This window comes from Coccinella septempunctata, chromosome 4, assembly GCF_907165205.1.
Source record: "Coccinella septempunctata chromosome 4, icCocSept1.1, whole genome shotgun sequence".
In the NCBI taxonomy this organism is placed as follows: Eukaryota; Metazoa; Arthropoda; class Insecta; order Coleoptera; family Coccinellidae; genus Coccinella; species Coccinella septempunctata.
The window spans coordinates 40751370-40768539 of record NC_058192.1 but is presented as its reverse complement, the minus strand read 5'-3'; the positions used below and the strand labels follow the sequence as shown (position 1 = coordinate 40768539).

Genomic DNA, 17170 nt, shown 5'->3' with positions numbered 1-17170 from the left:
TTCTATAAACTAGTGACAATTTTTAATCATTACAAAATATTTGTAGAGTGTGTTGTAATTTCACATACCTACATCAAAGCGCGTCGCCGCTAGGTGTTCCACTACCTGACTTTGAGAGTGGGTGCTGACTTATGTACACCCTGAATACTAAATCATATTGAATTATGCGCCAGTACAAAACTTTTGCCGAATTTCGTTGCCAGTTCTCGGACTAATGGAGGCTGTTCAGAGAAGTTTTTTCGAGAAAGATCATGCTGTTTTGTTGAATAAATTCGGTGCAGTTAAGCTTGATGTCAGGAAGGGCGTTGTTTGTTTGAGGTTCCTTCATGGACCCTTGAATGGCACATCTACTCGCTAGAGTAGGATTTCATGTAGGACGCCCAAGTTCTAGACCCGTACGCTTGTTCAACCTTACTACGCACAGAACAAATATATTGTTTCAGTCATCTGTGTACAATATGATTTGTTCTAAATTCAATCAGATCTCGCATCTCTGTGATATACACTTTGACAGACAGTCCTTATTAATTAATATATTACAAGGACACTACATATATACAAGAGTTTACATAATTTGTAGAACCAACTTTTTAATTTTTGTGGTAATGTCACTTCTAATCCCACAGCACTCAGAATACAAAAGGTCAGGGCAAAAGGAGTCATCAACCCTACAATATCGCTCAATAAGCCAGACGGATAATTCACCGAAAGAGAACAGGAACGATTTTTCAGTTTTCCCAAAACAACCTTCACAGGAAGTAAACCCATAACTAGAATCGATACAGCAATATAGACCTAGAATCCTCGTAAGGAAGATTGGGATATTTAAAAGACGATGTTTGGAGTGGGCAATGAACACCTTCAATCTATATAGATTACCAGAATTGTAAAGAAAAATCCAAGAAGAGATTCGTCTTCATCTTCTGAAGATAACCAGAAGCTGCTTAGAATGAGTCATATACACAGGAAATGGAGAAGGACAAAAGTTTCCTTCACATCAAAATGGGGACCCACAATCTTCAAGAACAATTAATTCAACATCGTTTCTATTGAAGACGATGAAGAAAGTAGTAGATAACAACATAAGAACATAGAATCTGGAGAATACACCAATTCACAAATGCCAGATGGCCTACAGGACGACCGATCAACAAAAACTGCTCTGTATGACCGTATGACTCTATAGCTAGGTTCCTGGTCCCTCGGGAACTAAAGGAAATGAAGAGGCAAATACACTTGCCTCTAGCAACAAGGGAAGTTGACGTTTATTCATCCAGTGGAATAAAAAATTTTTAATTCACAAGTGAAATGAGATGACATAAGCATAAGCGGATAAAGCGATAGCTTTCATGTCAATTTATAAATCCGATAATTCTCTGGAAAGTGTTATCGTTTGATTTCTAATTGAAGTGGAATAAAATTCACGTGAGTTTTAATTTATTTTCATTCGAAAAAATAATAATGACAATATCAGTTGAAAGAACACCATAAGGGCACTTCAATCGGACCTGCTATTGCTCTAGAGACAGAATCCAATTCTTCACCTAACAGACTTTTGGGATGACCTTGGCGCCTAGGAAGCTAAATCATTTCAGTTGTGCAAATACAACTTGGTTTACTTGTATACACAGTTGCCAGATTTAGGACGCAACATTATGCGTCGTGTGAAAGATGTATATTGACTGTATATCAGTTTTCACCATTTGAAGCGCCCCCGAAGCGGAATTTGCGTGAACTAAAAATATACTTTAGGTTTCATGAGAAGCACTTTACTGCGTCTGGAGATATGTTTTTCAACATAGAATAACTCTTTTATCAAAAGATGAATGAAATCTATAGTTGTTCCAAAGATAGCTCTCGACGTCCTTCACGATTTGCGACCACCCCTGTCGTTGAATCCCCCGAAATACCGGAGAAAACTTTGAAAAACAATGCTGCGTCCGGTATACGGACGCAGTATCATTCAGGACGCAATAGTGTATGGCCCAAAGACAATGTATGGACGCAACATAGTATGCTGGATAAATACTATATAATACTATATAATATATATATATATATATATATATATATATATATATATATATATATATATATATATATATATATATATATATATATATATATATATGAATCGGTCTTTTCGGGGACATTTCAGAGCATGAATTGGTCTATTCGGGGACATTTGGCCCATTTGAGGACGGTCCTCAAATCGCCGATGCAAGGATTGGCTCTTTTGGGGACGGTCCTCAAATGGGACGTCTTTTCGAGGACTTTCGAAAAAATGGAAAGATATAATTTGTTTTTCTATAATATGGACCTATGTTTTTCTGAGTGATTCTTGACGAGTGTGAACTTAGCATACCTTTTCGAGGTTTCCAGTGGCTCACTGAAATTTGTTCATTATTAATGAGAACCAGCCTAGGTTCTCATTAATAATGAACAAAGAGTTCTCAGATTCGCTTGGATTTCTATTAAACAATGAAAACGAGGGTTAATTATAGGAATGATTTTTAAAAGTAATCACAATAACAAACTTTCTATGCAGAACATTTATATCAAATTGATTGATTGAAGAGAATTTCATTAACTTTCCCTAGAATGCGGGATAAGTTTCCAACCTTTAATTTTCAAAATTCAATATCTCTAGAACACTACAATGAGATTGGGCTAGTAAAAAAATTATATTGATGTGAACGTTCGCTGAATGTAATGGGATCCAGGGGATGAATTTCCATCACCCAATTTTCAAAAATTGATATCTTCGAATTAATCAACTTCGCATAATGAGACTGGGCATGTAAAATTGTTATATGGTTGTGAACATTCGTTGGAAATTTCTTTAACTTGAGGATCCAAGCGGTGCAGTTCCATCCCCTAATTTTCAAAATTCAATATGTCGGGAACGTTAGAAAAAAACTTCAGATTCGTTTGCCGGAAATGATTTCAACTTTCGTTCATTGAATGCAGTGCCCAGTTTTTTCATTCATAATCAGATTACTCCTTGAATTCTACGCAAAGTTTCAAGGGCGCAAATCAGCGCAAACTAACCTATCAAAATTCAACACAATTTTTTTTCGAAAATCAAATTTTCAATTCCTCGAATCATTCATATCAGTTAGTTTGTAGAAAAGTACGTTAGTACGTTTTTCATTTTGGGCTTACTGCTGTTTTTAATTATAGTCCTATATATTTTAGACACATTGCAGTTTGAAAAAAATAAAGCAGAAAAATCAAAGACATTAGTAGTTCTATATGAATTAAGAAGCAACACTCTCATAATCATTTCATAAAATTATGTTACACAAATCTATTCAAACTTGGGTATGCATTCACAGTAAGCCTAAAAATGCGGTAATATTTTGTTCTGGCAACACTGAACAAAGCGCACCAGCAAAGGGATGAGTAATTGATGCAAGAAGGAACCGAGATCTGAATTCCAGTAGCAGGTAGAAAAAGCGAACGCTCGCTTCTTTGAAGTTGACCCGATACTTATTGGAACAATATTATTATGTTTCCTATTCGACGTCATGAACAAGACATTGGATTTATTCTTATCAGGTTGAAAATGAATTCTGAATTTATATAGGCATGAATGAAATGGAACTTGTCTAGATTTCAATCTTCTATCATGAAGTTATAAGAAATGGGTGTTTTTTGGGTGAATCATACCTATAACAGTCGATAAGACTAAGAAATTATTTTTCCACTAATGAACATTTTTTTATCAATCATATGAATTATCGTCATCCAAACTGCTAGTATCAAAATTCATTAAAAAACGACTCGAAGTCATGAAATGAACCTACTTTAAGTTAATTGAAATTTCAACAATTTTGTATGTTTCAAGAGGAAAACCTTAGATAAACAATTGGAATTTTATAGTTAACCTTTGCTATAGATAGTCATGTTCAGATACATAAATCTTGTGCTTCAAGCAAAACGAAAAATGTTGAATTCATTGAAGATATTTTTTAGCATTTCAAAATACCCGTTTGAAGTTTCAAATGAACAGGAAATTGTCCATAGAAAACATTAATTCACAAACTGGATCTTATTCAAGAAATAAAACTAATGCCAGAATATTAGTTCCAGCCCAAATCTAGTCGTAATGGATATAATTGAAAATAAACAATTCCAATGTTGAATTGAAAAAATTTAGTTTCATTTTATGTAAATTGAATTTTTACTACCTCCTTGAACTATCAGGCATATACCTTAGGTTTAATTGGCAGTTTCTATGAAGAATATAATTTTTCTATATTATTTTGTATTTTCTAGAATAAATGAATTGAAAAAAAATTGTCCAATTTGGTTATCAAAAGCGGTAGTTTTGGATATCAGAAAAATTTCAAATGGAACGAATTTAACTCTTGTTCTGATATTCTTCATATTTTTCAATTGAACACCTAAAAAATGATTTGAAAATTTCAATCTCTTATACATGGTGTCCCAAGTTCGAGTGTCTATTAAACTTTTCTGGAGAACTGAACATATATTTTGAAATCTGAAAATTGGCATTATGATATTGTTCGAAATTCTTAACTAAGCTTAAATATTTTAAGAGACCACTTCAGGTTATACAGGGAGCGAAAATAAATTTGTTGAAATTTTTTTTTCGATATCTTCGTTTCTCATATGATTGAGTATTCAATTTTGAATAAAATTCCCTTAAAATCATTGTATCTTTTCGAATACTTTTCAAAATATCGAGAAAAAACTGAAAATAAAAGCCACATATTCGTAGTCAGTATTAGGTTCATTTTTCTTATTCTCAACAACCATAGCGTGAACCTTCCTCTTAACATCAAAGTTGTTTTTCTTCTCTGGGTGGTTTTTTGTTAATTAGTCCAGTAAAGGAAGGGATGAAATCACTTTTTTGCGGAAAGAGCTGCATTTTTGATATGTTGTTTGTTATGAAGAGAGAAACATATGGTCAAAAACGCAGGTGTCAAAATTTTCAGGATTATTGAAAAATTCGTGAAAATATAGAAAAAAATACGGTTTTCCTGAAATTTTCGCGAATGAGAAGGTTTATGAAAAAAAGTTTCAAACAAAAGTTGTACAGCGGAAAATTTTAGCCGAAATTACTTACTTTCCTGTTTTCGCGATTTTGTATACTGATTATTAAGGTATTTCTCTAACACGGTGATAACAGTGAATTCGCAATTTGGCGCCTACTGCAAACTGCAAAGCGAGCGGCCGTAAACGTCTGAACCTCTTGAACAGGGTAGGATTCGAGATGAATTATCTGGAGAGTGTTATTTGAAATTCCCGGTCTATTTTAAAGAATGAATAACAGCTCGTTTGGGCTATCAATAACACTAAGTTTGAAATCGGTATTTCAGTGACGAATTGAAATGAATAATTGCCCCAACAAAATTTCATTTTCATATTCTCAAGTAAATCGTTGACGAGATTCTGAATACTTACAATAATAGATTATTGTATAAATATTTTTCTGTTCCATCTGAAATTAGCATTAGTATCTTTTCATAATAACAATATAATGAAGGTCCTTATGATCCTATTCATCTTTGTGAACACCTCAGGAGATGATATTCAAATTCTTACACTTTCACTGTATTTAGTTCAACAGGTATTAATTTAATGGATAGAAATATCTACCGAAGTGTAATAGCTACATTGCGATTTTATCTTTATTATGCACTCAATCAAAATGGAAGCTATTTATTTGAAGAATTATTAGTAAAAATAAAAAACTGTTTTTCCTGATATTATTCGATGCAAAAACTTTAATTTTTATTCAATATTGTCATTGCTCTTCAAATAGTAACTACATACATCTATTCAATTCAACTTTTGTCCCATTACTCGGAATAAATTCCTTTCCTTACCTTTTATTTCACTATCAGAAACATACCTACGTCTAAATTATTATTCTCGTATGCATCTTAAGAAAATTCAGCCAGGAATTCGAATTCGTTCAAAATTGCGGCTGAAAAGAATATTAGTTTCTGAATGAATTGAATTTGCATTTCAATTTGGTCAAATTAAGAAATTTCCTTTTAAAATTCCTTTTTTTACTTATTGTTACCGTTTTGTAGGACTCTGCAGAAGGCATAGTTATTTGCCGAAAGCTAGGTCATATGACCATAAAAAGGTTTCAACATCAGTCGTATAAATTTGACCAAATAACCCGATAATCTCTACGTTAATTATCATCAGTTGGTCGATATTTTTTCCTGAAATTCCTCTTCAAAATTTATCCAAATCAAGAATTTCTGACATTTTTCATTTTACTTTTAGCCTCCCTTGAAGAATCTATGTCGCCTTCTACATAGGCGGATTTAGGGGCACGTGAGATGGCACGTGCCCCCCAGATTATATATTTGTGTACTCTGGAGATTTCATCACAGTATATCTTCTTGGACATCTTTAGCAAAAAGCTTAAAAGAAAACTGTCTTTATCAAACATTCAATATTTCTATTGTATTGACACTTTGATGAACCTTTATTATACGTACTTGTTATTCTTGACTTTTTGCCCATCCGCCCCTTGTGAACACCTAGGGTTCCATGTAATAAATGCAATACAAAACGAGACGAGAGTCCAACTCTGGCGAATATCTGCCAGATGTTTGGTTCAGCGTTTAGATTCAGGTAGTCATTTCATCGAGCGTCGAATTTCAAATTTGTTGCCATTGCGCTACTTTACTAGGGATGCAAAAAACAACAAAATCATGTTTCACGAAGTTCAACCATCTTCTCTTAAAAAATAGCGTATTTACAGGTGTAGGTACCTACGTATTAAATTCGGTAGAAATTCCAATGTAGAAAGGGCGCACATTGATAACAGATGGTTTTTTTATGGTACGGACGTGCTCCGTAGTGTAGTAGCACTTAGAATTGCAACATTCATTATTAGGTGGGATTGAAATATTTTTGGATATCATAGGTTAAAATCAGGTTAGTTGTTGGATTGTTGACTTATTTGAGATAAGTTGCAAATTTAAAAGGAAAATAAAAATTAGGATGACATGCTTACTTAATTCAGTATCGATACTTTGAATTTCAGTATTCAATTGATATCGAAACCGCAGCGTCAAATATCGAATAAGTATATGGTATCGATATGGAATACGCTGTTAAGGTATTTTTCCGTCCCGATGCGACCCGGCCTGATCGGCCTAATGGACGCTTACCTTTAATCATCAGGCCCGGATCTACGATTTCTTCTGACCGGGCAAAAATTCATGATGACGCCCCTCCACTCAGATTGGATATAAGAATTGAAAGCTTTAAAAATGTACAGTCTGATAAAATTTGACCATAATCATAATCTTGACAGTTTATTTTTAGGCAACCCAATCGCTGTATATTCTTCTACATCCCAAATTTGATATGTAGGTATGTATTTTTTTTTTCATCCATTGAACAGATGGGTACAATCTTTTCCTATTCGTATCCCTGATTATTAGGAATAATTGGTGCTTCATCTATAGAGTATCCCATCATTCCCATCACGATTTAGAGAGAAATATCCATTTGGAATTTTGTGGTCCCAGAACTACACAGGTGTCCCAATTTCGAGTGCCTATTAGACGTGGCTGTAGAACTGAATATAATTGAAATCTTAAAATTGGGATTATGATATTGTTCGAAATTCTCTAATGAGCTGAAATATTTTTGGAGCCCTAGCTAGTGAAAATAAATTTGTTCAAAAATATGTTTCAATTTTTTCCATTCTGATATGATTGAATATTATATTCAATTTTGAATACATTTATGTTAAAACCATTGTATTCATTCAAATAGTTTTCAAAATAACGAGAATAAACTGATAAAAAAGTCAAATATTCCTAGTCAGTATTAGGCTCAACATCCTGAGCGTAAACCGTTCTCATAACATTCAAGTAGAAGAATGTGGAAAGGTCATGCGTTTTTAGAATTTCAGAAATATCATCACAGGGTGTTTCAAATTTTGTGTCGAAAACTAAGATTTAAAATATGTCATAACTTCCCGTTTTTCAAATTAGAACCCTATTTTTTATGATTGCGTTGGATTCTGCAAGGAAGAATAATGATAATGATTTCTGATTTTTTTTCCATTTTTTTTATATTTTGTTCTTAATTCTTTTTTTAGAGTACGATCTTTATTTTTCTTTGCAGAATTCAACGTAATCATAAAAAATAGGATTCTAATTTGAAAAACAGAAATTATAACCAATATTCGATAACAGTTTTCGACACAAAATTTGAATCGCCGTGATGATATTCCTGGAATTCAAAAGATGCATGACCTTTCCACATTCTTCTACTCCGATGTTATGAGAATGGTTAACGCTCAGGATGTTGAAAATAGTAAGAATGAACATAATAGCGACTACGAATATTTGACTTATTCTCCAGTTTTTTCTCGATATTTTGAAAAGTCTTTGGAATGGATACAATAGTTCTAATAGAACTGTCCCTATTTAGAATTGAATACCCAATCATATCAGAAAGGAAAAAATAAAAAAAATTTTTTTTTGAACGAATTTATTTTCGCTCAGGCTTCAAAAAAATTCTAGCTCAGTAGAGAACTTTGAACAATATTTTCAAAGTTCGAATATGTCCAGTTCTCCAGAAATGTCTAATAGGCACTCGAACTTGGGACGCCCTGTATAGTTCTGGGATCAAAAAATTCCAAATGGATATTGTTCTCTGAATCGTGATGGGAAAACCTATAGATGAATCGCTACCAATAACTCATATAACTTAGGAATACGAATAGGAAAAAAATTGTATCCATCTATTCACCGGTGTGAACCTGGCGTACACGTTTCTTGGAGTTAGCGGCCTATTGGCCAGTTGCGTCGGATGTGAAATTAATAATATCGTAACTCCCGTTTCGCGAACAGCAGCTATTAGAAATTTATAGAGATTCTTCGGGAAGTCATTTCGGATGGTTTACCCTGATATCAATTGTTTTTTTCACCTGAAAGGGTCAAAACAAGGTGAAATCGAATATGAACAGCTCGCAGTGTTCCATATTTAACATCGAAATTCATCGAACACGACGGCCTCTATACATGAAATTTTCAGGGAACGTTTATTAGGTATCAATGAAGTACAGTTGTTAATTTTATGACCTATTCGCTATCAAAATGCATCGATGACGTTATCTTCTTCACATGAAACTCGCAAGGAACGTTGATTATGTGCTAATGAATTACTATTATTAATTTCGTGATCTTCGGGGGGGGCTGAGGGGTGGAAATCTCACCGCCTGCAACGCCGTATTCCTTTTCGCTATCAAAATTTATCGATGATGATGGCATCTACACAGATGGTTGTTCGTAAAAATGCTTTGTTAGAATTCCCAGCTTCCGACAAAGGTTCAATAAGGGCCTGAGCGGTCATAAACTCATCTGGTTTGTGCTTCATTCCAAATGCTACCGATTGCGAAAATGAGCAAATTGAGGTATTTCAGATAAAGCTGGTTCATGACCGTAACAAATTTTTACAATAATTTCACGACGTTTTTCTATGCTTAGGTTGATACCATATTGTAACTGTTTTTTATTACTCATCAAGTACCACCAACCCCTTGATAGCATAGGTAGTCCTTAAAACATTCGTTGACAATAGTTTGTAAGAATCGTTGCTTCGTACATAACTATGAGGTGAGATTCCACCCCTCAGCCTCTTCCGAAGATCATGAAATTAATAACTGTACTTCATAAGCACATAATAAACGTTCCCTGCGAGTTTCATGTGTAGAGGCCATCGTAATCGATGAATATTATTATTTCTATTATTTCTATACACAGTATTCTATAATTCAAACTTTCGATATTTGATTCCATATACCTAATCACATAAATTATACAAGTGGACAATTTTGAGTAACACAATTTTCAAAAACTCAGCCCAAGAATTTGTATTCAACTTATGTATAAATAAACACTTATGAACAAAGAAATGGACTGGTAAAGACCATCATATGAATGACCATTGGAAACGAGCCATCATCAAGGTTGAGTAGTGACAGACCGGTTTCGCTCTTACCAGTCCATTTCTTTGTACATATGTACTTGCCTAAATAGGCATGATATTTTCTTATTAATAAACACTTATATATAAAAATCTTTATTAAGAACAAAAATGATGTTATATGATAAAAAAAAACACCAATGTCTCATTGTCAGTTAATAATTACCAAAATTTGAAAGATAATGAAAAGAAATAGCATACACAAATATTCTTTAACTCCCTGGCCAAAACACTCACAATCAATTTATATTTCAAACATTTTTGTTGAATGGAATGCGTGCAAAATAATTAGCTCTTGGGGATTAGAATGTCAAAGAAAATGATCTCAATGCAGGACTGTATATCTGTGTTGATAGGTCTTTCAACTTCCTCTCAAACATTTATTCCTTTACCAGAAAGAGGAGCCTACAAAGAGAACATAATTGATTCTTATACAGAATAATGTTTATTCATGAGGAAAATTAAAATATTTTATGTTGGATTTTGTGAATACTACACCTTAGAAGCACTTATAGATGACTGTGATGAAAGGATTTACTCTGAAATATAGCAGATTATTCAAGTTCCATAGCTTCGACTACAGAATGAACATTACTCCGAAGAGAAAAATAGTTCTCCTCATGAATATGAAGTTTGGCCTTGTTTTATCCGAACTGAATTCTTCTTCAGCCATGTCCCAAACATAGGTTTTTCTAAAATAACAAAAACATATTTCAATAATGAATCTTTAAATGCCACACCTAGCTTACCTACTTCGTTTGATTGCAGAAACTTTAGGTTCAATGTTTTCTCTGTAAATATTTTCTCTGATTGAACAATTTCTTCTGATGCTTCTTTTCAAAAGGTTGGGGAGGGTCTGGAGGTTTTACTCATGTATATTGTATGTAGGTATCATAACAACAAAATAATTGGTAACTAATTTTGCCCTAGGTTTCCTCTTCGGAAAAGTGTCCACTGATAAAGTACTCATACTTTTAATCAGAGAAGTGCTAAAATATGAATACAGTCTCAAGAAGTATTTTGAACAACAATGAAAATTCTCACCTTGAAGTCTTAGTCTCTTTGCTCTCAAATGTATGGAGTTGGAAGGGCAATGGGCTAACGTTTACTAATCTTATCACAAATTATATCCAGTTGAAGTGATTCGGGCATATATAAATGAATCTAGGATTTTTCCGATCAATTTCCAAACCTCAAAGAGAAAACCCATCATTTCGAATCTCGATTGGGAAGGCTATAACAAAAAAAATATTTATCCATTGAAACCATATAATTGAAACCAGTGGTATGAGTCGACACTGAAAACCAAAACAAACATAAAGTTAACCTATACTTACGAATGTGTTCCATTTACAGAATCCTTCGGATTTAATTCATGAAATTATCCGTATCTTACCATTATGAAAACTTTCTTCGAATAAATTTCAGAAGTTTTAGACTGTGAAACACTGCCTGTAACGCTAATTTCGAAAATAATTACAAATTCATACAGATTCCGAAGGTAAACATTCCGATAGTACGGAGTTGCCAAATTGGGCTGAATCTCTGATGTTTATCTTTTCTAGTGCAATTTCAGGAAAAATATATTTACTCATTTTTGAATGAAAAGTATTCCTTTTACCAAATCAGAAATGAAAAGGTTTGCTTTATGAGTTTCGATCTCTGTCTCAGCAATTTTCTAGCCCAATTTCTTTAGTTTTTACATTTTTTAGTTAAAAAACATGCTCGTTACGGCTGACCCTCGCATAGAGTTGGCAACAGCGCAAGTGAACAAATTTAAGGTGTGTTCCCAGTAAAATGTAAACATACTAACTTTCTTATTAGTCTAAGCTTTGAACAATAGGCGCCAAATTTCGAATTCACTGCTATTGCCGCGTTAGAGAAATACCTTGCTAAACAGTATACAAAATCACTTTCCACGGGAAAGCAAACAATTTCGACTAGATTTTTCCGCTTCACAACTCTTACTAAATTTTTTTTTTTTATAAACCTTCTCATTCTCGAAAATTTCAGATAAACCGTATATTTTCACGAATTTTTGAAAATTTTGACACCTGCATTTTTGTCCATATGTTTCTCTTTTCATAACAATTAACATATCAAAAATGCAGCTCTTTTCGAGAAAAAGTGATTTCAGCCCTTCCTTTACTGGACCATTCTACCTGCTTTGGGAATTCGCATCTCGGTTCCGTCTTCCGTCTTTAAACTCATCCCCTAGCTAGAGGGGCTGGTCTGAGCAGCGTTGCCAGATAAATTTCATTACAGAATATTATGGCGATTTTCCTTGGGGGCATTGTGACTGCTCACCTTAATTCAAATGAATTTTTGTTACATTATTACATGAAATGATTATGGGACATAGTGTTGCATTCCTCGAAACGATGATACATATTATAAAATTATTAATGAATACATGCCAATTATTTGTTATCAAATAACTGCTACTCAGTATATCAATGGATGATTTGAATAATACAGTTCTTCGCTCAATAAATACATGCTCTACATAGGGTGATAAACTGCGATGGCCTATTAAGAAGTTCAATTTAATTATCATTATATCCTGAAAGCGAATCCAATCATTTTATGAAATATTGGTTATGATGATGTACAGGACTGAATTTTTACATGAATTCATTTCTTGACTTTTATTCCTTTAAATTCACAGCATATTGAGCATAAAATCGTTCAAAGAAGTGATTCACCATTGTAAAATCCAGCTTCAATATATGAAATTAAATAATGATTTAAATTTTTTTTTCGGTTGCTAAATATCATTTTTGTTCGTCAAGTGGTCAATACTATTAGTGAATCAACTCATTTTATTGCAAAAATATAAAAAGTGAGTCTACTGCAACAAGGTACAAACCATGATATTCCAGGCGAAACCCAGAACTAGCTGTTCGGCTACGTGCGCCCCTTTCAAATTTTGGGTATATCAATTCTAATTGAAAAGCTAAAGTTTAACTTTTAAAGATCATTTTCTCTGAATCTATTGAGCGTTGCGCTTTACCATTTCTAAGGAAGATCACCCCAAAAAAGTCTCATTCCAAAATGAATTCCCAAGATAATGCCCTCCTTGTGAGCTTCCCCCCCCCAATAGCTCAGGACACCCCTAATTTTGCTGGTTTCCCTGAATTTGAAACATACTAAGACTAAAATAATTACAAGATCAGCAAAAATATCTAAAAGTTCTCCCGTAAAAAGTCGGGACTGGTTCCAGTGTATCCGCGCCTGAATCCTGGTGTGCTAATGTAAAATTTCTTCGAAAAGTATGAAAAGTGGTGTGTATTGCAATTAAGTACAAAGCTGAAGAAGAATACACCACCTTTATCCAAAAAAACACAAAAAAAAATTTTTTTCGAGCGTCCCCAAATGGTCACATACATGCATTTTTCCCTATAGATAGCAAAAAAATTCACATATGGGCAAACGGATCGAATTATATGACCCAGAATTACAATGCGAACCTAACTATGTCATTATATTTGATATATGAGAAATATATGAAATGTCCTCAAAAAGACCGATTCGCATATATATATATATATATATATATATATATATATATATATATATATATATATATATATATATATATATATATATATATATATATATATATATATATATATATATATATATATATATATATATATATATATATATATATATATATATATATATATATATATATATATATATATATATATATATATATATATATGAATGATTTTGTTAGAGTGTGTTTCTTTTTTATGCCACTTCAATTTAACTTTGTTGTTTTGTCTTACGACTTTTGTGTCCAAGAATGGTACTGATTGTTCATAATCCTCTTCTTCTAGGGTTAATTGAAGATTTTTTCTATAAGTGTTGAAACATTTCACAGTGGTTTCTATATGTAACAATGGAACTATCATGAAGATATCGTCGACAAATTTCTTCAAAATCTCTACTTTATATGGCAACTTGACTATGATTGAATATATTGAATGGTCCATGACGTATTGTGCTAGTATTGGTGATAACTTCGAGCCCATTGCACACCCAAAAACCTGTAGATAGAATTTTCCCCGGAACATACAATAATTATTTTCCAGTATAAAAGTGGTTATTTCCATAAACAGTTCCATATCCATACTTGTGTGATCTTTTATGTCATCCCATTTTAACCATGATTATACTTTTTAGAAGCCCCGAAGAAGCATTAAACAAATGCGAAAGCTCGGCGAAGAATAAAGAGAAAAAACATCAATATTCTCCTTAATTGAGTCAATAATCCTTACCTTATATTCAAAAAAAAAAAAAAAAAATATATATATATATATATATATATATATATATATATATATATATATATATATATATATATATATATATATATATATATATATATATATATATATATTTATCCAGCATACTATGTTGCGTCCATACATTGTCTTTGGGCCATACACTATTGCGTCCTGAATAATACTGCGTCCGTATACCGGACGCAGCAGTTCATAGAGGAGTGCCACTTGCTCCACTCGTATCCACTAGGGACCGTGACGATCTTCCCCTAGGCGCGATCCCAACACCAGGGGGGTTCCGAGGCTTCTTGCGTATCGAGATCATATTACTCACAGTAGAAGGGGTGCTAACCCTCTCACTACCCGTCACTCGGGTACGCGGGGTCGTCACTCCCCGAGAGCCGAAGCCCCCCTGCTTATATATATATATATATATATATATATATATATATATATATATATATATATATATAAGCAGGGGGGCTTCGGCTCTCGGGGAGTGACGACCCCGCGTACCCGAGTGACGGGTAGTGAGAGGGTTAGCACCCCTTCTACTGTGAGTAATATGATCTCGATACGCAAGAAGCCTCGGAACCCCCCTGGTGTTGGGATCGCGCCTAGGGGAAGATCGTCACGGTCCCTAGTGGATACGAGTGGAGCAAGTGGCACTCCTCTATGAACTGGCACCACAAGGCCACCAAGCTTGTTCAGGAACTCTCGGGTTAATAGCTTGGACACGTCTGAATCGGGCGGTCCCGCTGGAACCCTGGAACAAAAAAGGCAGCATTGGACAAGGGAAATCGCAGTCTGATAAATGCTTATTATTTGGTTACTGAAGGTGGAAGGAACACGAAGAAATACGCCGCAAAACTTGCGGAACGATGGGAGGAGATCTATCCCGACAAGAAGTTCACCGGGAAACACTTAATAGCCCAAATTCGAAACATAAGAACCCGCAAGCTACTCTCTCCGGACGAGCATAGACCCCAGAAAGAATGTCCGAGAGCAACAGCTTCTGAACCGAAAGAATTCGAAAAATACTAGACTAACATATGGTCAGAAAGTAAAAGCCACAACACCGAAGCCACATGGATAGAAACAGAAAAAAAAAATACATACAAATCTATCCGAAATGCATTCTGTCGTCATCACGGCGAAAGATATCGTGGCGACCGTCAAGAGAATGAAAAATTGGACGACGGCCGGAATAGACAGTATCCATAATTATTGTGGAAACACTTACCGTCCACTCATGGAGTTTTGGCACGGCTTCTAAATGCAGTTTTGGAGAACCCGAGAAAGATCCCAAAATTCTTCACACAAGGCATGACGTACATGATTTTTAAAAAAGGAGATCCTATCAAACTTGAAAACTACAGGCCGATCACATGCCTTTCATCTGCTTATAAAATACTCACCTCGACGATCGGTCACAAGGTCCGGACTCACCTGAAAAATAAAAAAGCATGGGAGCTGGAGAGAGGAGAAAGGACAAACGAGGACTATCTAAGACCAGAGATTGCGCATGGTTTTTGGTCTGATGTATGGTCTAGAGAAAGTGTGCATGATGACAAGGCATACTGGATTGAGGAGGCACAGTCAAGTATACCCAATCAAGTGAAGAGCGACATTGAGGTACAACAGACAGATATTGGTGATACACTTCGGAGCTGTGATAACTGGTCATCTCCGGGGCCCGATAAACTCCACAATTACTGGTGGAAGTACTTCACTAGCGTGCATGAGAAATTGGCAGCACTTTTGCAGGGAGCCTTGAACAATCCCTCCACGGTACCGGAATTCTTCACGATGGGGGTCACATACCTTATTCCGAAGGGTAAAGATAGAAAAGACCCCGAAGATTACAGGCCGATAACGTGTCTACCATCTGTATATAAAATACTAACAGGAGTGCTTGCGAAGTATATCAGTAAACACCTTAGAGAGCACAATATGATGTCTGAGGAGCAGGGAGGATGTCGGGTCAAAACTAAGGGCTGCGAGGAACTTCTTGTGATAGATCACATTGTTACTTAACAAACTCGAAAGAAGCTTAGAAACATCTCCGTAGCCTGGGTGAACTATAAGAAAGCATTCGACTCCGTCCCCTACACGTGGCCCCCGAAAGCGCTCGAGATGGACGGAATATCCGGGAGAGTAATAGAACTGCTGAGACACCTGATGAAGACCTTTAGAACCACACCTTCTATGCGATCGGGGAGTACTGAGATTAGATCTGAGCAAATAACCAAAGGATATTTCAAGGTGATACACTGAGCCCGATATTTTTCTGTTTGGCGCTCAACCCTCTCATTCTTAAGAACACTAAACATGGATACGTCATCAGTAAAAATAGACAGGTTGTGATCACCCACCGCAAGAATGCTAGAAATAGTGTCAGCTTTCAGTGAGTCGATAGGGATGGAGATGGGAGTCGAAAAATGTGCAGTGCTTGATGTCCGAAGGGGAAAAATCCAGGATGGAGCAGAGGGTGCCACATTGAGGAATAACGTTACGATACTTGCCTTGGAAAAGGATGACCCATATAGATATTTAGGGATAAAGCAGGCACTTGAAGTAAAAACACCTGAGATGAAAGAACCATTTCGAGAGAAACTCAAGTCCAGGGTTCGCTTGCCATCAACATCTGGGCGATCCCAAGCGTGGCCTACTCATTCGGTGTCCTCAGCTGGTCCACAACTGGGATCCGTGCTCTGGATCGAGATGTGCGATCCATATTAACGAGATATGGAGTACGCCACCCCCACTCTTCAATTATGCGACTGTACCTCCCGAGAAACCATGGGGAAGAGAGTTGGTGAGCTTGGAGGACTTACATGCGAGGAAAGTGAATGACTTAAAAGAACACTTTCTGAAGA

General features: G+C 35.0%; 1 protein-coding gene and 1 long non-coding RNA gene across 5 annotated transcripts in view; one reads left to right on the top strand and one right to left on the bottom strand.

Annotated features, from left to right (window-relative positions):
* The window catches only part of LOC123312336 (PR domain zinc finger protein 5-like), a 223631-nt gene that overhangs the window by 51535 nt on the left and 154926 nt on the right, over nucleotides 1-17170 (top strand). The gene's annotated exons all lie outside the window — the stretch shown is intronic.
* On the bottom strand, nucleotides 10145-11490 carry LOC123312337. 2 transcript variants are annotated; one of them, XR_006537611.1, is made up of 5 exons: nucleotides 11337-11490; nucleotides 11044-11233; nucleotides 10749-10988; nucleotides 10498-10691; nucleotides 10145-10404 (listed from the first exon to the last, which is right to left on the bottom strand). It is a non-coding gene; the product is annotated as an uncharacterized LOC123312337 (long non-coding RNA). The 2 variants fall into 2 exon arrangements; XR_006537610.1 differs by having other exon boundaries at nucleotides 10753-10988.